General features: G+C 39.2%; 1 protein-coding gene and 1 long non-coding RNA gene across 3 annotated transcripts in view; one reads left to right on the forward strand and one right to left on the reverse strand.

Annotated features, from left to right (window-relative positions):
- LOC110397122 lies at positions 23-22,980 on the forward strand. Of its 2 annotated transcripts, none has more exons than XR_002437556.1 (3): positions 23-108; positions 746-22,259; positions 22,821-22,980. It is a non-coding gene; the product is annotated as an uncharacterized LOC110397122 (long non-coding RNA). The 2 variants fall into 2 exon arrangements; XR_002437555.1 differs by lacking the exon at positions 23-108 and having other exon boundaries at positions 394-866; positions 1,299-22,259.
- TRMT11 (tRNA methyltransferase 11 homolog) overlaps positions 2,167-24,596 on the reverse strand; it is a 139,992-nt gene continuing 117,562 nt past the window's right edge. Inside the window, exon 15 of the transcript XR_002437549.1 lies at positions 2,167-3,572. The gene's annotated coding sequence lies outside the window, so the exon portion shown is untranslated. The remainder of the gene's footprint in view (positions 3,573-24,596) is intronic.

Below are 24,596 nucleotides of genomic sequence, written 5' to 3' on the forward strand. Positions count from 1 at the left end.
TCGGGTCCCGAAGCCAGTAGTTGCCGGCTTGCACGCCGCCGTCCGGTGGTCGAATGGGAGGTCCGGGTGGAGTGAGAAGAACTCCGACCCCTTGCTGGAGTCACACGGGTCGGCTGGGCGCTGTGATGATCTTTACATACGCAAGAACCTGCAGTGCAAGCTGCTTCCCATATAAGCTAGTTGAAACTTCAGTTGCTAAAGCATTGATTTAGCCCCTTACCAAAATCTCCACCCTGGCCTTTCTAACCAATGAGAAAGAAAACGAACGTGGCGGTCTCTTGACCGCCTTTACCTGGCCTCGAAAACTGCCTGCCACCGTGTGTTGAGGGTCCCCAAAATGGGGGGAATGTGCTGCAGGCGGCAGCATCAGGCCTCCTAACGAAGCCTTGGGCCCACACCCATGGGTTTTAAGCAAACATTTTACAAGTGCAATGGAGTTTACTTGCTGCAGAAGTGGAGGGAACTGTACAACACGTGTGTTCCCTCCACCATTGCTCTGTGTCACACTGCTGGGGGCCATGATGCCAGAGGGTCCAGCCTCCGTGGGCTGCAAGTCCCGGGGCCAAATTAGCACAGTAAGCCTGTACAGAAAAGAGCCCAGAGAGGTGGTCATGCTCTGTACAAACACCTGGGCAAAATATGAACCCAAATCTAACCCATACACATAAACGTACTCATTCCCAAAGCAGCCACCACTTTAAAGTGACACCCCTCTCTCGCATCCATCCCCACACGTCTCTTTCAGCGGACGGATGCTGCTGACTGAATACAGGTTTCCCCACCGAGGGGCCCCTGTAGCTTGGCATTCTCACTGCATTTGGACTCTGTGTACTTAGTTGGAGAAAGGGTCAGGATTTCATACTGAGGTATGGAGCTTTTCAGCATATTTATTAGTTTTTTTTGTTTTCTTTGGCCTATGAGATGTTTGCAAATTTAAATGTTAAGTCAATAAGATAAATATATTGCCTTCATTTTAATATATCAAAATTATCGGCACCTAGAGACGAGCTGGTTTCATTAAACTATACTACTAAATCTGCATGATTTGGTATTTTAGTTAATTTTGCACAAAATGTGGTCCAAGTAGAAGTATGATACCTGACAGCAGGAGAGAATTTAAGATCTGCCAGTTCTTCATACTCTGTTGGGTATTTGAAAATCATGCTTTGTTCTTTCAGCTCTGACTGTCACTGGTCATTAATCATCAACAGCACAGATCCTAAAATCGGGGTCTCATATTTTTTCTGTAAATGGATAAGCGCTAAAACTTAGCTTTCTTCTTTTTTTCTTTCCTGCAGTTTAATAATAATCACAGTTACTGGCTCAGCAGCACTGACAGAAGTAAACATTTGTTTTGCCACTTAACTAAATGCATGTGACTCAGGAGCTACATAGGCTCATATACTGTAATGCATGCAGTCTACACATAGAAACTTGCATCAGGATCAACAATAAGTTGGCATGTCAACAAATTCAAATTTACAGTAGCTCATGAGACCTCACTGAGCTGTGAATTGGGCCTTGCGATCGTGTACAGTCAGGAGGAAACTGGTATGGACAATCATTTTACAAACTGTATGAGCTGCAAAACAATTCCACTATAAGTCTCAAGCTATTAAAATATGTCATACAAATTTGAAACTCTGAAGTGACTTGCATAAAGTAACACACTTTACACTCGTAAACTCGTAACTACCTCTCTAGTCATGTGTTTGCTGTATGGACAATATTGACTGAATAATGAAATCTGTTATTAAGTCTAATAGACCTGTGTTGGTTCAGACAGTTTTCTATTTCTAATGGACTATTCTTCAGTTTTAGCTGTAGAAAACAATAATTTAAAGTGCTGCCTCAGATCTATCCATGTACCAAATTTTCTTTCTTTTTACAGTTTGAAAAATTTATGATATTAATTACTGCAAGCAATTGAGAACAGAGGTCCAATGGAAAAATGACAAATTATAGGTTCTGGTCTACTGAGTGAACATGAACTTCAATAGCTAAAATTTCTCCTTCAATATGTATTTTAGTTTATTCCCTTTGTCCATAAATATTTTTGTAAATATGATTTTTTGAATAGATAAATACAGGAAAATTGTAGTACAAGAACAAATTACATATTCATTGCTATGGACAAAATGATTTAACAAATTAAACTAAATTCCATAAAAATCACAGTTTTCAAATTATTTTATTTGTACTAACATATGGATAAATAATTGCATTACAGTGAATCATAGAACAACCATAAACTCACATTATATTCTGATTTTGTACAACTGTTTTATATCTTTCTGATAGAATCTTTAATGTTCTGATATAATGCTGATATAAAAAAAAATACATAAATAGCTAAAAGAACCTTGCAAAATTGATTTAAAATAAATTCTTGAAACATTGAAATTGTTAATTTTGTCATGCTCTTACAGCCTTTTTATAAAAGGTGATTATGTGTATTTGAATGTGTTGTTAGTTCAAAAATTATGGCAGTTTTGCAACCATTTTCTACATGCAGCTACATTATTTTCAAACAGTAGTTCAAGAATTTTAAGGATTTCACTTTTTAAAAATAGTAATTTTTAAACATACAGTAGCTTATTTTGTGAGCTGGATGTATTTTGTGGCTTCAGCTGCAGCACAGGATCTTCCGAGATTTCCAGGAATATTTAACTGTGTTTTAGAACTAAATACAACATCTAATACTGATGATGAGAATAGGAAAATTTAGTAGTTAAAACTACACCATCCAGCTCTGACTACTTCAAGTAAACAAACAGCCTTTGCAGTGTTTGAATCAAGGCAATTTCAGTAACATAGTTTTGTCAGCTTTGCTTCCAGATTACGTGCATTTCTGGAAAACAGCTCAATACATACTAATAAGAGGCCTAACTTGCGTCCACCACTACTGAACTGCAAACCAGTAAACATTTTATTCTCCATTTCTGTAATGAAGTGGATGATTTTAAAGACTAGTTTTAGCCACTCCTCTAATATATTGTACATTGAAGCAAGTGTAGTATTTGGAAATTAAGTTGAAAAGTAGAGTTTCATTTCTGTTATGGAGTGTTTATAAGCCCATCTCAGCTTGTAAACTGTGTTATTTTGTTTCTGGATTCTGACATTATCTTCAGGCAGGCTCTTCATCAGCTCTTCATCAATTCATTATTTTAGTCCCAAAGAATCCTGAAGAGCTCTTTTTTAAATGTGTGATACCTTGAAATTAATAATCACATTTTATAGATTCTTTGTAAGCCAAAGGTCCCTTGGTCTCTTCTCTACTCATATATTATGTGTTAAACATTTTCTGGTGCTAATCCAGTTTCAGTGGCTGATGAAAGACTGTGAAACATATCCTGGATAAGAATGTCAAAGCCTAAAATCTTTTGATGTGTTCTTCAGTGATGAAAAGATATCTCTAAAACAGACCATAACAATTCAGCAAAAGTAAACTCTTCTATAATGTAGTTGATAGGCTTGATCTTAGTAGTTGGAGGTACACAGACTGAGTCTCCTATTACACCTGTATATTCTTTCTTTTGAATGTAGGATAATTCAGGTGTGGTTGAAATCTTCTGTAGAGAAGCAGAAAAAGAAAATACAAAAGAGTAAATTGTATGTTTTTCTCTCCTCCATGGAACTTAAGCAGATCTCCTGCTTGAAAAAGAAGGTGGAAATGGCAACTTTGACAATAAACATTTCTCTTGTGGCCGTCACTATTAATAGTAAGTCAGTAATTTGATTGCAGTGGTAAATATTAGCAGCTCAAAGAGAAAGACAGCTCTAGGATAGCTTCTTTTTAAATTATTTTTTATTTTGCCTTATTTCTGTCTATTTTCAGGCTCAATATTGAACAGTGAAAAATAATTTTAAAAAAACCACAATGCCATAAATTATATTTGAAATTCAGACTATTTGCTGATTTTAGGGTTTACAATTTAAGCTTCTGTTTTTCAGGATGTTGTGTATATCAGATCTTTGAAGGCTGTGTAGAGCCTGCCTAACGTCAGTTGACTTCTGTACAGGCAAGAGACTGTCCCTTAGCCTGTTGTAACAGTTGGAACTGCATTCATAAAAATAGTAAGGGCATATAAATCACAGCTCAGTCGTCACTCACTTGTAGAGATATTATTCACACACTTTCTATTAAAAATGTACATAATTTACATAGTTTTTGAAGTAATTTTATGTAGGATCACATTGATGCATATGTAGGTATATGTATACATATACAACAATGCTTATTTCCATTTAATTCTGTAGGAGAAAATTGTTTACTTCTGATTTTTTCCAATGGAATTCATAAAGTTGAGTAAATAACACAATAGAAATAAAATAAATAAATTTATTCAGATACCCACTTTGCATTCCTGTAACTTTTGTTGTGTCATTTTTAGATTATGTTATGCTTCCATATTTACTAAGGCAGACCCACCCATTTCATGCCAATCATGTCTTTCACCAAATTCTAGAAGGAGCGATATTGTCATCTTCAGATGTGCTTTCCAAGGCTACATACAGTCCAGAGGGGTCTTCAACCACCTCTAGTTTGATCACCTAATCCAGATCTGCTAAGAAAAGGAACACCTTGTCTGAGAAACTTTCACAAACCTAAACAACATTCTGAAAAATATCTGTTCTCTCACTTTACTGAAAGCAGATCAAATTGACATAACATCTTTAATGGTAATGTATCAAAATAGAACTGAAAGAAAGATTAATAAATGGATACATACTATTCAACTGCCAACTTTTTAATGATACTTGTCAGGAAGAATATATCAGAAGTGTTGACCATGAGAAGGCCTGCATTCTTTCTTGACTGTTTTTCTCATGAAGGGGAACTGCATCTTTCAGCCTCCCTAGAAGATATGTTAACATTCACCTCCCACAAGGACCATGCTTTTCTTCACTGGGATTTTTTTCAGAGAGAAAGAAAGCCCTCAAACTCTGATGTGCAATAGGTTTTTCCTACATTTTTCATGATGTCCTTCAGGTTATGTACTCTCTCAAATGCAGAATGATGTGCCACAGAAAGGCCTGCTTAGCTGTGCATCTTTCCATCAGTTATCTGGCCTTGACTGTAGAGGAAAATAGGTGATCCCAATTTGAGATGTCAATTCCTGCACCAAATAAAATAGCTCCTTGTTTGTGTTTCTAATTGCCACTCATCCTCTGCTCCTAAATCCCAAAGTAATTCAGGAGCAGGTCATGAGGCCCTTGAAATGAAAAATGCCCAGTGGCTTAGTACTGCATGCTTGTCTTGTGAATGCCCTAATGCAATGATATATACATACATGTTTATCAACATTAAAGCCAGTTAGAAACTAATCACAAAATATTTCAGGACAAAAACATAAATACGGTTAAATATTTTTTTTAAATCTATGAATAGTCAGTGATAACCAGTGGGATTTTCCCCAGTGCCCCTGATAATGGATTACAGCAAACTAAATTCAAAGAGGACCAATGAAGTGAAAGATCAGTTAGGTTTCAAATGAGGTGAGTTGATTACTAATTCTTTAAATCCTACTTTGTGTGCCAGAAGCTAATTTACAACATTGTCATTATATGTGAACATGGTAGAAGAAAGAGGAATAACAACTATAGCAAAGCAAAAAATTTCGCTATTGACTTACAAGTACATGGAATACCTTTATAAAACAATAGAAGTGGTCATTAGTGAACAAAATAGTCATGTATGGTGCAGTCAATGAGAGTGGTGGGAATAATTTTTTTTCTACCTTTTACCATCACTGACAGTAATGGAGTTTTAAAAAGAATGTTTCAAATAAAAGATGGATAATTCAGAGTAGATTGAAATCTGAACATATGTTTTCAATGCAGATTTTGGGAATTGAAGAGGTTTTGTTTACTGCTAAAAGGAAGTCACCTGAGAATGAAGTTGTATGATATATGCAAAACAGTTTACCACAAAAAGTTCATCAGCAATCTGCCTTCTTTAGCAAGCATACATAAAATCATCAACCTTCTAAATTATGTTAATAAATTAATAATCAAATATGATCTATGAAGGATGGGACGAGTAGAACTCAACTTTTTTTTTTTTTTCCTGGGGAAGTAAGGGATGTGGTGTTTCTGGGTTTTTTTTAGAATATCCTGCTATATGGTGTACAGAAAGAGACTTCAAACATAAATGATCTATTGAGCAAAAAAATCTTTTATTAACTTAGAATCGTTTTGCCTTGTGAGGATGATAACATTTGCAGATTCAAATTTGATTAAATGGAGTGGTAATTTGCGGAGTGAAAGACATTGTATATACTTCATGAATGTAAAACAACACCATAAGTAATGCTTAAATAAATGTAACTGACCACAATTTTGTAAATAATCAACTGCTGATACAGTCTTTTTCTTCTCCTACAGAACAAGCATACTTTCTTCAAACAGTGCTTGACACAAAGGAAAACAGTGAGAGTGTAACTCTTCAGGTTACTAAAATTAAAAGACAGGAGCTGTAGCTGCTGCCTTCCACAGAGGCAAGACACTACTCCCTGCTGAAAGAAACCATATTGGAGCCTTAGCATAAGAATAACCATATTGTCTGAGGAGAAGAGAAGCCATATTGAGTTTTCTTCATCTACACAAACTGCTGCATGAGCATATTGTTACAAAAGAAATGTACGTTGAAGAACAGTAGGCTGTCTACCTGAGTTTACATAGCATAACTTAACTACCACAAAGCTAAGAAAAAGGTCTGTTTTATGCAGAAATTTACACCTCTTGCATTATCACAGATACAATTGTAACAAAGTTAATGCACACAATGAGTCATAACACAAATGCAAGAGAAAAGTGTCCTGGAAGAGGACCATCAGGAGAAAGAGAAAAAAAATTAGACTTGTATAAGACAATGGGAAGCTGGGGCTAGATGCTGGTTTTCTGGAGATTTTCTAATGTAAATGTCGTTCAGATGAAGGCCCATACTCATTGGAATGTTCAGCTGTTTTGCACTTCTTCAAATAAGCAAAACATCTGTAAACCTAGCTTAACTCTCCAATTAAGCTGAATTTATGGCATCTTTACAATACCAGTGCAGAACAAAGCAGCTGGAAACAACAAGTAATTCTGAGCCTAGCAATCCCTTTTTAGGGCTTTATTTGGCGTTCTTTAGTCAGGCAAAACTTTGCCAGTTCGCCTAAGATTAAATTTAGAGGCCTCTTAGAGGCCTCTGAAGATTAAACAAAATTATACCATAGAACACATGTTTATAAATGCATAGACTTTAGATATTTCAGTGAAACATATTTTGAGCAGATTAATCTAATTTAGTAGCCTAGTGAACTCAGAACTCTCACTAATTTCTGTAATTACCAGGATTGCATCTTCGTTAAATTTGCCTCTTACTTTTTTTTAATGATGAAGTAAATTGACTTTTGTTTCCAAATTAAATTTAATAACTACATTCTGCGACAATTCTTGCACTTGTGAGTTGTATGTGTAGGTGACAAATCTCCTTTTGCCCTTAGCTACAGGAGTCCTGAGGCATGGTCCTGAAATACTTACATTAATAAAAAAAGAGGCCATGGACATCAGTATGTTGATGTACAGTTCAATTTCATACAGCTTTTCTTTATGATTGTCAGCACAGAGGATAATTTGAAATAGCTTTTACTCTTTTTTTTTTGCATCTGTTCTGTATGAGTCAGCGGCCTTTAGCAGACCCAAACAACAGAGGCTTCTTATTCCTTCAAGAAGAGACTCCCCTTTTTGATCTCATAGGCTAGACCTGTGCTAAGGAGTGTAATGTTGGGCCTAGCTGCCAGTCTGAGAGCAAATATGGCAGCTATGGCTAACCTATCTTCTCCATAAATAAAAAATAAAAAATGGGTGACCTAGTCAATACTGACTATTGGGATCAAACCCTGCCATGTACCATCCTCTGGATCGTGTCCAGGAGCTGACTGACAGAGTACTTGTTGCCTCATGCCAGAGCTGAGTAGTTACTGCTATTGCATGGCAGTGTTTGTGCACCTGTAGCCATGGAGCAGTGCAGTAATGCTTGCATGGAAGCAGTACATTTGTCAGAAGGCTGAAATTCCTAAATAAGAAATTGCACATCTAAAATAAACAGGCTCAACTGTCCAACTCGGCATATAAACTGGTCTGTGCCAGGATTGTTTCTGGCTTTTATTTCTTGCTCCAATGAGCCAGGACCAGGGTCCAGCAGATACTTCTCTGTGCTTGGGAATTACTGATATCACTGACCTACAAGATAAGCTTCTTGTACCTTTTCTGGGTTGCCCTGAATCTTGTTTGGTTTGCTACGGCAGCATCATTTCACCAGGAAGACTGGGAAGTCAGTATCTACATGCTGAACAGCCTAATGTCTGCAACATAAATTCATGGGAGAATGTGTTGTATGCTTGTAGCTATATGTGTGAAAGGTCTGAATTTCCCTACCAGCAGTGTCTGGATCCAGAGTTTTGATTTCAATTCTATTCCTCTGCTTCATATATAAACCTGAATTTAGCAATTAAATGAGTACTTCTGCATTCTAGGCCCACGAGCACTTCTTCATACAAATGAAAAACCAGGTTTGGAAATTCTCCTCTCTTTGGGAATATTTGACACTAGAATTCCAGTTCCAGCATTTCTCTGATGGTCTGAAGTCTGGAAAACATGGGTGTCCTATATCATACAAAGAAAAAGACTCACTCAAATTCATCTCCCACTGGGGATATGAATTGCTATGTGTATAACCAGATGATTAATGTGGTTTTATGCAGCTTTACCTTTATTCTGGCATATCATAAATCTGTGGTACCACATACATGCACAAGTACCACAAGTACTGTGCACAAATACACAACGTCTAATCTGATGTCTCAGAGACAGAAACATTTCAGGTGATACAGTTCTATAAGGCAATGTCCTCAAAAGTTACTGAGGTATTAGTTTAATAAGTTTAATATGAATTCCTATCTTGCATTTCTTGTTAACAAAATTAATGTTTGAAATAAGCCCAGTCTCTACTGTTACTCAAATAAAAACTACAACCTGGAAAAGAATCAGAATCTTTTCTGAATTCTGTAGGATCAGTTGCAACTTCAGCATGTATTATCTTTGTAAACCAATACCTTCACTGTGTAATACGTTAAGTAAATACAGCTTGTCATTTACAAGGTGTCTCCTCCCACTGACTGTCAAATGAAGCACAAAAATGTTAAAAAAAAAAAAAAAGACTCCTCAGTAGCTTCATGAGTAGTTGTCCACTTATTCCAGAGATCAGTAAAATGTTTGGCAAGAAAAGCATGGACTGAATACAAGTACTCATTCACATGTCAAAGCCAAAATTGAAAACACAGTTCAGCGGAGTGCAAGGACAAGAGTGCCGGAAAGGCACTGTTGTAAATAAGTGCAACAAAATTGTACCACTCTCCACTTTCTGAATTGATATCATGTACAGCCCAGCTACATTTCTGTAAAACAGTGTGCCTGAATGCAACTCATGAATGTGAATGCCTTGTCCTGTGAACAGGAGCCAGACACCAACCTCTGTATCAATACACGGAAGAACAATTGTAGCTATGAAGAAAAAACATGTTTTCCCACCACCCAGCTTGTCTAAAATCTTGATTTGTAGTGTGAAGGTGTGTTTTAAACATGATTTTGGACACGCTGAATTTTGAGAGCTAAAATAAAAAGTAGATTTATTGGTGGAGTTTAAACTCTCTGGAGTTTTAACTGAATGCCATACTTTATCAGTCAAAAATAAGTGATTAGTGAAAAACAAAAATGTGTGAAGTTCTGTAAATTTAAGTCACTGCCTGACACTTGGGTGCCCACACCTTCAAAATAAGCAGTGTGGGAACCCCAGAGTAATAAGCACAGCTGTTAAGACCATATCTGGTGTTAAGAGCACATCAAGACTGTCCTTCTTCTTCATATGGCTAGATAGTTTTTCCATCACTTGTACTTCAGTATTTCTGAAACCAGGTGTTAATTTTCAGGGGGATAGGAGGTTTCCAAGCAGCTGCCAGGACTAATATAGCAGCCAGCAGTAAACACTGAATAAGCTTAGGTACAAAATGTGTACCATCTGGTTTCAGGAGCCTGTAGCCAAAAATGTGAGGCCAGTTCCTTTCATGTCCAGAAATCTTCCCTTCACTGGGAGTTGTGAAATGGATCTTACCTTTGCATTACCTTTTAATTCACTGCTCAGAGGAAGATTTGAATAATGGTCTTAAGAAAATGTTGCATAAGTGTAAAATGGGAAACTAAAATAACATGCTCAGTTTGCAAAAGATGAACGCTATTTGACAAGCTGAGATCAAAGTGCTTGCTCAGTCTCACAGTAGTCTAGTTTTCCAAGATGCTGTTTCTCTATCAGTAATATCTACCCGTGCTCAGCACAAACAAATTCTCCCTCAGAGTTGTCTCCCGAGCTAGTAAGTCAAAAAGAAGTTACAAAATTATGCCCTTAAGGATTGATTTAAGACCAGGGAAGTGAGCAATTTGGTCTCTCTTGTCTCTCAGTGAGGCAGTCCTTCTGGGTTCCTTAGGTGTCTTGAGAGATCAACTGTTCTACATAAAAAATAACTTTACTGAATAACTTGATAAAAGAGTAACCTAAGACTGGCCTTGTTCACAGACATGAGGTCAGAGGTATGTGTACGGTTTGGGCCAACGTAGAGATACCTGAAGAGATCCAAGCAACAGAAATTCCACTGAAGAAATATGGGAAAGGAATGTTTCCTGGAAAAGTCCAAATCATTCTGTCCCCTCTCTCAGGGAGTCATAAGTAATTGATAATTTACCTTCCTTATCAAAGCCCTGAAGACATCAGCCTATTGTATTGTTCAGAGAATAATTAATATCTCTTAGCTTTTTTACTTCTGGGTTATATATAAAAAAATGCCTATGATAAGAAACCACACAATCCTAATTTTCCCTTACTATCATCACTGCTTTCAACACATTGATTAACTCAGTGCTTTAGCTGGATGATTAAACCCTTTTGAGAAGGGACTGTCATGTTACTTTATTTGGCCAGACCAGACTATAATGATTTCTCAGTCTGTAGGCACTATCACAACACAGATAAAACAGCTATGATAGTGCTTTACATTCCTGGTAAATATGGGGTTTTCTATACTGTAGTGTATAGATAAAGACAAGTGAGATTTCCCTGGGCTCTGTACAGCAAGTTAGAATAGCTCTACTATATGATCTAGCTGCAGGTTTAACAGAGATGTATTTAAAGATGGGCATATGAATAAAGAGTCTAAACTAAGACAAGAAAAATATAGTTTTAAAAGCCTGATGTTTTTATTTGACACCAATATCCAGAAGACTTAATATTCTGTGGGTTTGTTCTGACTTCTTCTGTGGTTAGCAATCAAAACACTTTTCTATATACGTGCGTTGTAATAGTAAAGTGATAACCCTTCTGATATGCACCTCAATAGTGTCTGATAATAAATTCCAGCCACGGAGCATTTGGAATTAGCAGTTCCATCCAGTCAGACTATTTTATAATGCACTGTGAATAACTGTTTCAGCAAAGGCAGTGATGTTTCTGCTTTCAGGCACTGAAACTTTAGTGGTAGTATAAATCCTGAGACAGCACACAATGTACTTCAAGAGTGAAATTTAGTCAGCTTAAAAAATTTTGTGGTCCACACTTCCATTTATCTCTGAATGTATGATAAATTGTTGATCTGCAGATAGAGGAGAGTCTTCTGCATTGTATTCACGTAGCATCTGTAAGTAATAACTTAGGAAACTGCACTGCACTGATATTTTTCAAAATGGTAAGAAAATACACATCCAAATACCAGTGTGCTTTGTGTCTGGTGAACTGACTGCTATATTGCAGAACAGTTGTCTCACTCTGAAGCTGTAGGCTCCACGTTCAAAAGTAGGACTATACCACAGACTGCAAAACCACTCAAATAACAGACACGCCACAAAGTCCAACTAGATCCAGGAGGCTTTCCTGTTACTAATTTTCATTTATTTTATTATTTAATATATTTACTAGGATCTATGTGACTATTTCTAATGTTATGAAAGACACAGGGAGAAAACAATACAAAAAAACCACGGATCTTTATTTCACATTATCTGGTATAGTTCCCAAAACTCACAAAACAATTTTAATACCAGAGAGAAAACATTTCAGTGAAAGCAAGTACATGCACAGCCTCTATCCAAGAAGAAGAAGAAATTTTATTACTCACTCTTCTTCAGTGTTAACAGCCAGAGGGAATACACTTTGGAAATCAATTTTCTCTTACGGGAACTTGATGTGGGTAGCTGCTTGATGTGTTCAGCTTCTGTATGGCCCAGATTCAGCAAGACACTTAAAAGTGCGTCTGACTGTTCATGTGGGTATTGAGGTATGCACTTAAGTACCTTGCTGAACTGGGGCTTGTGTTATGTCATATGTATTCACAAGGTTAGGCATGCAGGCTAATAATTTTTCCATTTTTTCTAGGTAGACCACAGATAAGTACAGTCACACTATACATGTGGAAGCACCTGCAATTAATTTATCAAATGATGTTACCCAAGGCAATGGAGAATACCCAAAGCCATGGAAAACGTTCTGTTGGAGAAAGATACTAATTTGCTCCTCGGTACAGATCCTGTAGACTGCTGAGAGGATTTGCATGGGCCAAACTTCAAACATACAGGATAACAAAGTACCATTTTATTGAAATATGGTGACCCAATATGCAGCACTTGCAGCCAGTCTCATGCCCCACTGTACTAGACACCACAGAGAAATGTGAGTTCCCTGCTCCAAGTGGTTCACATTCTTGAAAAGTTTTGTATGCCAGGGTTAAGGAATTGCAGAGCATACATTTGCCACAATGAAATGCTTACCAAGATAAATCAAAAAGCAGATAATTTAGGAGGGAAAAAATTAAGTGCATGACTGCTTTTTCCCCCTTTAAACTGGCTATTAGCCCAGGCATTAGCCTATCTAACCCACAAGTGAGTAAGTTGCTTAGGAAACACAGTGATTCCAAGCATCAAGGGAGCATCACCAAGCAAAATTTTTCTATTTTCCCTGGAAGACAACATGTGATTAAGATTGCTTTCTAGTCTGCTCATCTGCTCTCTCTTACTCACTTCTAAAATTGTGGCACAGGAATAACTGTGCCAAGGGTACAATGTCCCCAGGTGTTCATTGAGATCCAGTGGCTGAACAGAAGAGGAACACTGCAGCTGCTAGCTGTTACAAGCCCCATTAATGAGGCACAGGGTCTGACTAGAAAATTTGGTACCTGTATTTATAAGAATACTGGAAACTCATATCTACTTCAAATTAACCAGGTTCCTTACCTGTTCTACCATTACCTATATTTTTGGTGAATAAACTGCAATATCCCACTCTGCACTTCTCTATCCTAGCAAAGACACTTACAAAACCTTGATTTAGTGCTGTTTCTGAAGAAAAGACTACTACAGCTCAACCAAGAAGATGCACCCGTCTGATCAATACATGCCAGTCAGTGCATGTATGGCCGTAACAGAACTTGAGCACATGGGGTATAAAAACAGGAGAATATGGGAAGGAGCTGCAGATCCCAATGACCATTAGCACAGTTTGGGGTTTCAGTTCTTCCACTGTTCACTTATTTCATAATTATCGTCCTTGGCTTACTTTCAGTCAGCTGTAACTGACAAAAGTAATTCTTATTATCTCCATATTGCCTCAGTATCTATGCTTCAGTCACTTTTTTTCCAGTGCTAGCTCTGTGAACTGTCACCCTTCTGATTTTTATTCAAACTTTCTGTAAAGTTTGATTAAGAGTGCCAGTTTGTATTATAAGGTTGATTCACATCTTAGTGGTATGAAAATATTATGCTATTTGAAAAAGATGACACATATATTGTCATGAATTTTAACAGTGGAAATGTCCTGTTCACGCTGACGAAATAAATTTTTAGAAGCTGTTTGAGCCATATTTCGTTCTTAGTGTAAACTGGATACAATGCTGATGAAATTTAGTGTGCATTAGAATGAATAGGAAATGATCAGAACTGCCTTGCTTCTCACCCATCTGCACTGTTTTTTATTCAGCTGATGGGATCTCTATGTATTTTGAACACTAGGACTGATATAAACTGTGAGTTGAGGATGGGAGAACACACAGCAATGATATGAAAAAGAATAAAGCTGAAAATTAGGACAGAAGATTGAAATCAGGATGGATTTATATCATTTGTTCCTATTTTATTCATCTTGGTTGTCTGATAAACTACCAAGCAGGACAAAGTTCAGGGGACTTGATATACTGCATGTTAAGTCTTTGTTGTTACAAGGTGAACTCCCTCACTCCAGCTTACTCTCCTCATCTCCCACACTTGTTTTAATACAGAGGAAAGTTCAACTCCCCCTGCTTAGCTCCAGTACCTCTTAATGAGGGAGCTGTAACACTATGCAGTTGCCTCACCACACAGCAATCAGAATTTCATTGCTTCACACAGCTTGGCTTATGTCAAAAAGAATGGTTAAAATTCACCCAAGTCATGGAAACCCCCTGTTGAGTTATGCACATCACATCTTAACTACAGGAGGAATTTTTGTTGGTTTTGATTTTTAAGTGGTCAAAGGGCACAAAGTATTATTTCTGAAAGTTCTTTCACATACATTGTTCTTAGGATGCTGGCATGAGCAAGATGATTTACATATCATATAGTTACAGAAGCACAAGTGAGAGAACTACACATGCCAATAAAAAGAAACATCATTTACAAAAATGCAGTCTGATCATACAAAATAGATCCTCTAGACCACTGTGGTTGAGAAAATCTCTTTGACCAACCTAATAGATTGCCTTTAACAGTGTAGCCCTACATTTATAAAAATCAGAAGGAGAAGGTTCAAGGACTGTAAATTGGAATCCTGGGATGTAGTGTTATTTATGTGCAGCAGCACTTGAACCAGAATTCCTGGAGCCTTCAGGATGAGCTTCCTTGAATGCATACATGTACATCATATGGTTACTGCAATTCCTGCAAGAGGAAAAATACAAGCAAACATTTGCAGGCACTTGACTTATGTTTGCTGTAGCTCGTCATACCTTCCAAAAGTCTTCAGACATGCTTTCATTTTTAGTGTGTTTCTTCAATTAAACTGAAAACCAGACACAAGAGAATGCTCTATTCAAATGTGAAAATATTGTATTGCATTACAGGAAGCCTCCAAATTTATAAAAATATGAATGTTGTGGTACAGAGGTAAAAGATTCCTATTACCCCAGTTACAAGAAAGTTCAAAGGATATCATAAGCAATTACCACTGAAATGATAACGTTATGGATATTTTTCTGCATATGTGGGGTCAACAGAATGAAATGGCTCTACATCCATGAAAAATTAATTATCCACAGAAAACCTGAATTATATATAAACAATAGCCTTGAAACCAACACATTAAATTATATTTTTAAATTGCCACTTCCTTAAAGCTCATTTAAAGATATAAGGAAGGACTGAGTAAGTCAGTATCCTTTATTCTGGAGAACCAACAAGTTAAAAAACCAAAGAATTTACAGAATTGTAAGTGGTATGGAGGTAGATCATAGAATCATAGAATGGTTTGGGTTGAAGGGATCTTTAAGATCATCTAGTTCCAGCTAGTTCACCAGTTCCCCTTCCAGTTCCCCTGCTATAGGGAGGGACACACTTCACTAGACCAGGTTGCTCAAAGCCCCATCCAGCCTGGCCTTGAATGCTTCCAGGGAGGGGGCATCCACATCCTCACTGGGCAACCTGTTCCAGTGTCTCACCACACTCACAGTAAAGAATTTCTCCCTAATATCTAGTTTAAATCTACCCTACTCCAGTTTCAAGACCATTTCCCCTCATCCTCTTGCTACCTGCCCTTCTGAAAAGGCCCTCCCCAGCTTTCCTGTAGGCCCCCTTCAGGCACTGGAAGGCCACTATAAGGTCTCCTCACAGCCTTCTCTTCTCTAGGCTGAAGAGCCCCAGCTCTCTCAGCCTGTCCTCTAGGGGAGGTGCTCTAGCCCTCTGATCATCTTCATGGCCCTCCTCTGGACCTGCCCCAACAGCTCCATGTCCGTGTTGCGTTGGGGATAGAGATCGGTTGTTCACTATTTTCTCCAGTGCAAAAACAGGAGGGCATCAAGTGAAGAATGTAAATCCTGATCCAAACAAATTTGAGAATCTGTTTTTTCATAAAATGGGCAGTAGTGGATGTTGTACTCACGTGGGTGTGAGGGGAAGTTAGAAAAGCTAATGGAAGAAAAATCCATTACAGCTAACTGTATACATAGAAATTACAGCTAATGAAGAAAATCCACCTAGAGATAGCATAAAGCTGGGAATCCTCAGGGCGTACTTATATTTGCTTTACACTGTCCTTACTTTTCTCCACTTCATGGCATGTGAGGCAATGATGGGTAGTGCTCAGTGGTGCTATGCCCAATTGTCAGGGATAGGACAATGCAGAACAGAATGGTCCTGCATGCACTAGATCCCATCAAGTTTCCCTCTCTATGAGCTATGAACAAACAGCATAGCCAATCACTTTGTGCAATATGAATCAACATTTCTATGCCAGCTCTATCTTCTTCATGAGACCAACATAGTCAGCATTCATTCTCTGTTTTAGTATTTACCAACAATTCTTTCAGGTGAGAAATCTAAGCTCTGCCTTGGGACAGACTATTCTGGGGTACAGGCCTTATGGACAGGCTGCCCACCACCCACCCCAGTTCACATTCTCTTGGCACACTTCCCTCCTCACACACCTCTCATGAGGCAGGGCTCACAGCTTCTGAAATGAGTGAAGTTTGTGGTCCTCGTTAGCATGATCAAAGTGGCGTCTGCGTGCAGCAGAAGAGATTGTATTAGTACTGCAATGCACAACTCTGATACGTAGCAAGGACCAATTCTTAAAAAATGCCCAGAGACAGTGCAGCCACAAGCCAAGCAACCTTGTTTGGTCAGGAGGCACTCTTTGGTGTGAAAATCAGCAGCAAAATCAGTGTAGCCTGTACATGACGAAAACATAGCACCTCAGAGTTAACAACTCAGCATTTGACAAGGTAGTCAGAATAAAAGGCTAACCTGAGTGAGTTCAAACAGTACATCCAAACATTTTATCATTTACCTCAAATGCAAGTTCTTCAATATCATTAATATGATTCAGTGTGACAAGGAAAAAAATACAGTATTTGTGCTACATATCTGAGAAAATTTGGACTTCTGGGTGCTTTTAGGGAGAAAGAATTATGAATTGCTCTGAGAGGAATCCAGCTGCATGTAGAAAATATGAATGACTTTTTATGTGCAAATAGTAAAATCATTTGTTAGTCTTTGGATATGGGCTGTGCTATACAGATTTATGACCCACAAAACACAGTGGTCTTAAACCAGGCCTAACTATGCTTTCAAAGATGGTGATAAGAAATTTCAGCATATATATGCTGTGCTGAATTTTCCAAGTACAGTGCAAATGTTGGCAAACCTGTTTTCAAGAATGGAAGAGCTATATTGTACAATTGCTAAAACCCAGCTACCTCCAAGAGCAAGGCTATGCGGCCTGCGGCCTGTCAGGGCCACAGGCCCAGAAAGTAAGCTCTGTCTGCCCTGCCCGTTCACCAGTGTCTGGCTATCTGGTCTTAGGGCCAACTTTTGATGCACCTTTGTGGCCTTCTGTCAGAGAACTGTGAGGAAATAGCTGTGAGAAGTAGGATTCTACCCTTTAATCCTCGGGAGCTACCTTTAAGCTCAGACCTCACTCTTGATTTCTGCCTGAGAAACATTTACTGCACTGACTATGACAGACCAGTGCCAGCTGAATTGAATTTCTGCTTGACCCTAAACCTATCTCCTCAGCATGGATATTTCTGGTGATCTGGACTCTTGGGTGACCCTGGTTATTATCACCAGAGCTCACTGCTCCTGGTATGGCTTGCAGAAACATCTCATGACTGATCTCAGCACCAGCTTCATGCCCCCTGCAGACAGCCAATCTGCAAGGTTGGCCCCAGGTGGCGTTGGAAATTGTCTCAACAGGTGGCATCCCACAGCCTTGATCTTGCCACCTAGTTTGCCCCAGCAGGCTGTCTTTGAGCTGCCCGGGAGGCTTCTGTGTCAGAGAGCATGCCAAGATCATGGTTTTGTGTCAAAGGTTGTATAGACACAGGCAACACAATTTATAAAGCTAAGTGAAGAGAGAGCTAAGTCTGTCCAAATATCAGATACCATAATTCATCTTGATTAGCATAGGATATTTCAACAGCTGTAACCATTTAGGCTACAATTCTGAAAGTCAAATACTTTAATCTAATGCTAGCTGGAGACTGCCAAGGAAAGGGAGGAACTGAAAAGAAAATATATCAAAATTTCAAACTTCATGCTAGAAACAATATTCCAAAACATCATTAAAATGCTTATGTTGAAAGTATCAAAATATAACTTGGTTAAATTCTGAAGCAAATATTTTGCTTCAGATTTCTTGAGAAGGATATAGAGTAACCAAAATACAATACAGACAGAACTTAAGTTTGCATCACAAAAAGTGATGATGAAATCTACCACACAACAGTGCCTTATCATGAAGTCATCTAAAATTTAGTGGGCACCTCTGTCATGTCTTTTCATGGCCCTTATGATCTCTAAGTGCCTCCAAGTCCACAACAGGGCCTCAGCTGTATCGCATGTTCTCATTTATGCTCCACCACAATCCTGAGATAAGGACATCTGTCAACAGCTGCAGTCCATTACAAGCTGCTTATAACATCAATAGAGTACAAAGCCTGGCACACTGCTCACAGCATGGTTACCTTCTCCCAGAATCCTGGCTAGCACTGGCAGTGTCCCTTCCTCTAGCAGCCCTGCTAAGGGACAGAAAGATGAATGTGGCCTGGAGGAACCTGGCTCTGCAAGAGGGGTAGAAGACATGGGCTTGCTTTTAGAAGTGCATGGCCTACTCAGTAAAATGTCTCAACCTTCTATGTGCCAACACTCAGTCCTGAACTGTTGCCCAAGCTTTAGAGAGGGGCTGGGGGTCAGACCTACTGCCACTCTCTGGCTACTGCCAAGCACTGTCCCACTCAGGACTTCTCACTCTGGCCTTTCTGATGGTCAGCTTGCCCAGTGCTGTGCCCAAACCCATGTAGCTATAGCCGTGGAGCATCTCAGTCAAGAAATGGCCTTTGCCTTTTCTGCCAAACTCAGCTGCTTGTGTGGCTGTTGCTTGTCATAATCCACTTTTCCCATTCTTTCTTTTATTTAAGTAGGATGATGGGCTTTTTTTAACCTCGCTACCAGAGAGCTCCAGCATACAAACAGCTAATCAGTCCAATAAAGGTGTAAGCAGTCTCTGCAAAGGGAAAGAACAGGTGCCAAGACTTAGCAATGGAAGCCTCTGCTTTGGAATTGCATATTTCCCGTCTAACTCTTTCCCTGTCTGATGTATTCATATCTGCTTGTACTCACTGCTCAGCCTCACAAGTCACATTGCAGGTAGGATACAGAGCCTGACCTTCACTGTCTAGCCAGTGTCCAGGAACCAACGTCTGCTGGTGTAGCCCCTCACACCTCATGGTGATTGGCATTGTGCAAACTAGTCTTCCAGTGAGAGGAGGGGAAAGGTCTGGGGCCTTGCACTAAGCTCCATAAATCTGAAGCTGGGTATGCAGCATGCTATACTTATCACTTTTATCCAGCATGGACATGCTTTGAAATAATATTCATTTTTCACCACGTAAGTGTCAGTGTAATGCAGCTGAGTTATTGAAATATTGACTAAGGCCTTCAATGCCCTTTTGAACTACTAGCACTATTTAAAAAAAGTGGTTAGGTAGTGTATTCCTCCTCTTCCAGCTCACGAGATTAATTACTTACAAAAGAAGAGGCTCATATAGCTTTGGATTACAGCCAGGATGGAGACTTCCCAGTGTGGCAAAGACATCAGTAACTGCAACATAGTGTTAAAAGACACCACTGCTAAGCAAGGATGCACTGATAAAATCAGTATACTGAAGGAGGTTAGGTCCTCTTTCAGCCAATATTTTCTTATAAATTGTTTACTATTTTTAAAGTAAATAGTTTTTACATTAAGCTTTCTTCTAAAACCTTCCTTTTGACAAAAACTAATTGACTATGCTATTTGATAAATACTGCCTTTGCACCAAGATCTTATTTTTCAGTGGCAGAGGAAAAAATTGTTTGCCCTCTTGCACCTAGTCAAAACGTGTATAGGACTTAACCTTCTAGTTGTTATTATTTTGGCAATATTTGATATAGCCAAATGTAATGGACATCCTTAAACCATCTGTCATACACTAGGGAAAATAAAAGCACGGTTCAGAATTCTGACCAGTCTACCAACATGAGACAGTACAGGGGCTTGGAGGATAGCTGAGGTTAGAAAGGACTTCTCACAGTCATCTAGCCCATATACCTGCTCAGGGCAAGTTCATCCAGAACAGGTTGCCTTGAACAACTTATAGTCAGATTTTGAATATCAAAGGATGGAGAGTCCACAGCCTCTCTGGGCAGCCCATTCCAGTGTTTAATCATCCTTACCATACATAAAGGTTTTTTCTATGTTTACTTTGATTTTTTTTTAATTACAATTTGCACCCATTGCCTTTTTTCCTTTTGCTGGGCACTACTGAGAAGTATCTGGTGCCTGTAACATACTACCTGGTTCCCATACTCTACTCTCCTAGTCAAAAACTTTCTTCTAATTTGTATCGCAATATGTGACCACTGACCCTTCTTATGTACTTCCACAAAAGAGAAGAGCTTGGTTATGCTATCTTTGTAACTCTGCTTCTACTGCTATTAGATCATCCTCTAGACTCCTCTTTGCTAGGAAGAATAAGTCCAGCTCCTTCACATCTTCAGACGTGATGTGCTCTGGGCTACCAAAGGGCATGGTACTCTCTCCTGTCTCTCTCTGGTTACTCATCTTGAGCTATACTTTGTATCCCTTGTGTGGGCTCAAAAGCATCTCCAGGTAAAGAGGAATTATAACAATTATAACTCCCCTTAACCAACTAACCATGCTCTTCCTAATGTAGTCTGATATGCAGCCTGCCTTATTTACTTGTTTATTCTTCTATCACACCCTAAGTCCTTCCTCTTAAACATAAATATGTAGTCATTGTTTGAAATGAATCAGTAGATATAATGACATTGTTAAAACAAACTATGCTATTATTGAAAGATACGCCTCAAAGTTCTTGGTTTCTTGTTCCAGTGACAAACCGATTCACCACAAGAAACTAAAAGAAAATAATGAAATGGTTCAACCAAACTGAGCATTGCTGAACCAGTCTGACACTTAAGAGTTTGCAGAATTGTTTTTCTGCTGGTGCTCATGTAAGAAAGCAGGCTGTTGCTGCAAGAATGCAACCCATCTGAAAATCAAAGCTTTCTTAACCAAGAGGGGCAGGCAGTATCAGAAATTCCAGATCAATGTGTGGTATATGCTGAGTCTGTTTATCTCTAGAAAATTACTTTGAAGTCAGAACATGGATGGCACTCAGAAATACTGATATGCACCTCCACCCACTCCTTGAAAAACTCTCACTCAAAAACCAGACCTTCTGCTCTGGTCTAGATAAGAGATCTTGGCTGAAGGCCCAGCAGACCTTGCAGTCTGCCTAAATCAGGCTTGGGTGGACCCTGAAATGAGATATCATCTCTCTCAATTCACTGTGGAGGCAGTGGCATTGAAAGAAAAGGAAAATGTAGGGAACTGTATTTAAGCTGACAGTTAGGAACTTCAAGAAAAGATTAAGGGTTAGAAAATGAAGAAATGAACATTGCTTTTTCAAAAAATGAAGAAGGAGTAGGCTGAGAAAATGATTTTCTATTATTATTATTATATAAATACATTGTGCAAGGCATTTATTGGCTTCCACTCCCAGTAGCTTCAGTGGGAGAGGCTGTACTTTGTCAGCTGCTTCCCCCTCCTTTAGCAAAACCTTGAGCCATCTGAGACACTTAGCTCAAGCTAAATGATCATACGCCAAGTGTTGTGATGATGACTGATTCTGCCTGAGTGGAATTGCACAATGAGCAAGAGTGGAAATAAGTAGGTGTTTTAAAGGACATGGTTGTGTGAGTCCCTGATTCCTTAAGCTACAGAGCTGTCTTAAAAAACACTGTTGCCTAGTGATACCTGTCCCCTTAGCTGCCACGACAACCATCAAACCAGGAGATTCACAAGCTGCTGCAACCCTAGAGCTTGAGCCAAGGGACAGAGAGGAAGTGCGCTTCCAATGAAGGGGCAGGTACCAATTCTATGGTTACAGTCAGGGAGTAGCAAGAACAAGTTTGTCCCATGAAGGGGGACAAACCAGAAGGCAAGGGTGACCCCAGCACAGGCTGTGCCTTCACCAACAAGGTATCATTCCACCGAGGCTGTGCATAGCAGGCAGAGCCAGGGCCAATAGCAGGGACCATCAACAGCCTCCAGCACAGCAAGTGATGATCCAAGGCCCAGCCAGGGGCTCCAGTGAGGAGTGAGAGGAGATTGCATCAGAGGCAGGGCTGGAGACAAGCTGCAACATATGACCAAGGGATCCATCCAGGATACAAGCTACCTACAGCACAGATCCACAGTACATCCAGGAGGCAGGGCTGGAGACAGGCATGCATACAGTATAGCTCAGAACAATACCAGTTGTCCAGTATTGATTTTAAATGGAGACTCTGGTCTGAAGGTATGTGGCTGGATCCCAAGTAAGGCTGGTTGCAGCCATTAAGGCCTACCAGTGTACTCAGGGCAGTGCTTTTACCTCACGTAGTCACATAGACCTTATGCTAATATGAAGCATTTCATTGCATTATAGAAAAATGTCACACCAGAAAGCAAGAACAAGCTGGAAAGACGGCAGCTTAAGCAGGAAGCACAAGCAATCAACATGGATCTCTTCATTCCTAGGGACTAAGCACGTGTGCCCAGAGAGACCAAATCCCATTTGCAAGAAATCATTAAATGTTGTACAGGGACCAGCTGATACTAGTAAGGCCACACAATCCCTGTTGTCGACAGCTTATTCACATAATTCATGGCTGCCTCCAATTATCTGTGGGAGATTTGCAAGCCAGACTCTCAGCCTGCGAAGGAGGTTCCACATGGGCAGGCGGTTAATGAACAGATTGGATTATAAACATTAGCTAATCTTTCCCACATGTACACCTGAAGAATATCACAAGTGACAGCTGTTTAAATTTCCAAGGAAATTAATGATTCCTAAAGAGGCAAGGCTTATCACGACTTTGACTGGGCCTGATAACGGACAACTACCAAGGGGCAAATTGTTTATAATAGTCTATAAGTGCCTCATTCAATGGGTTCATCTTGAAAACTTTTATTGACGTGGCTCTTTTATTAATGTTTGTGCTGGCAAAGAGTAGAACAGCTATGTTCAATCTGCCGATGATATTAGGCTACTAAGGCCTCTAATGAGCATCTCGTGTCTTCAGGTCACAGTTTAAAATGATTGGTACTGAGTTCAGCATACAGTGTACTCAGCTGAACCCTAACAGATTGCTGCACTGTGCTTGCCCCATTCAGAGCTTGCATCCTTGCATGGCCCATTGTTGAGACTGCTGAAACATTAACTAGCATGTGGTAGGTCATTTCCTGCATTCACTGTCTAGAGAACTGGGAGCAGTGAGAAGAGAGCAATCTATGTTTACCATGAGACATTAACCAACCTCTTCTAATAGACCACGTAAAGAAAAAGAAAGCCACTTCCTCTGTCCTCTTCTGCAGAAAGCCTTTAGCATTTCAATAGGACACAAAACCTGTGTCAGTTGCCCTGTCAGTCCTCCTTCCCCTTGGAGAACATGGAGAACCATTCTATTTTAAAGAATGTATTGTGAAGAAAGGGCACCCACATTGGCCTGTAAAAGTGCTCAAGTGGAAAGAGCTTTGCTGAACTCAGGGATCAATAAAAAGGTATGACAGATACAGCAAGCCATTCTTCAGCTACAAGCACTGAAATTCCCTTGCAGGATTATGTAGTTAAGGAATGCTTTTTCCTCATGAGCAATGAATGTTTCACAGAGGAGCATGGAATTAATTTAAATTCAAGACTACAGACAAATCAAATGTCTCACAAACAATTTCAGCTTTTTCTTGCATAACTTCTGTGATCTATCACCCATCTCAATGCTGAAGTATCAGGCCACAGCAGTGAACCTACTCCTCCTGCCACACTGACGTAAACCAGAATTGATTGAAATGAAAAAAATAATGGATGAAGGTGATGGTTAAAGTCAGGCTAAAACCCAATGGAACTGGAAAGACTGTGGCATGTGTTTTATCTGAATCCATGCTGATATAACTTTCTGATCCATTGCACTCAATTAGGCTAATTTTGGACGCATGTCGTATAATCAAAATCAGGTCTTTCCCGGTTCATATTCGTTTAATTACACTGATAGAACTCTGCTTGGTGAAGGTTTTGCCTCGTATTTGCTACTTAAATTTATCTCTCATTCATCATCAAAATTATCTGGGGGACTTCATTCAAAGAATATTGCAGCCTCCAACCATTTTTGCATGGGTTTCTTCTTGTGCTTTCTCCAGCTAAGATGGCGCTTTTCCCAAGAACAAA

This window comes from Numida meleagris, chromosome 3 (assembly GCF_002078875.1).
Source record: "Numida meleagris isolate 19003 breed g44 Domestic line chromosome 3, NumMel1.0, whole genome shotgun sequence".
NCBI lineage: Eukaryota > Metazoa > Chordata > Aves > Galliformes > Numididae > Numida > Numida meleagris.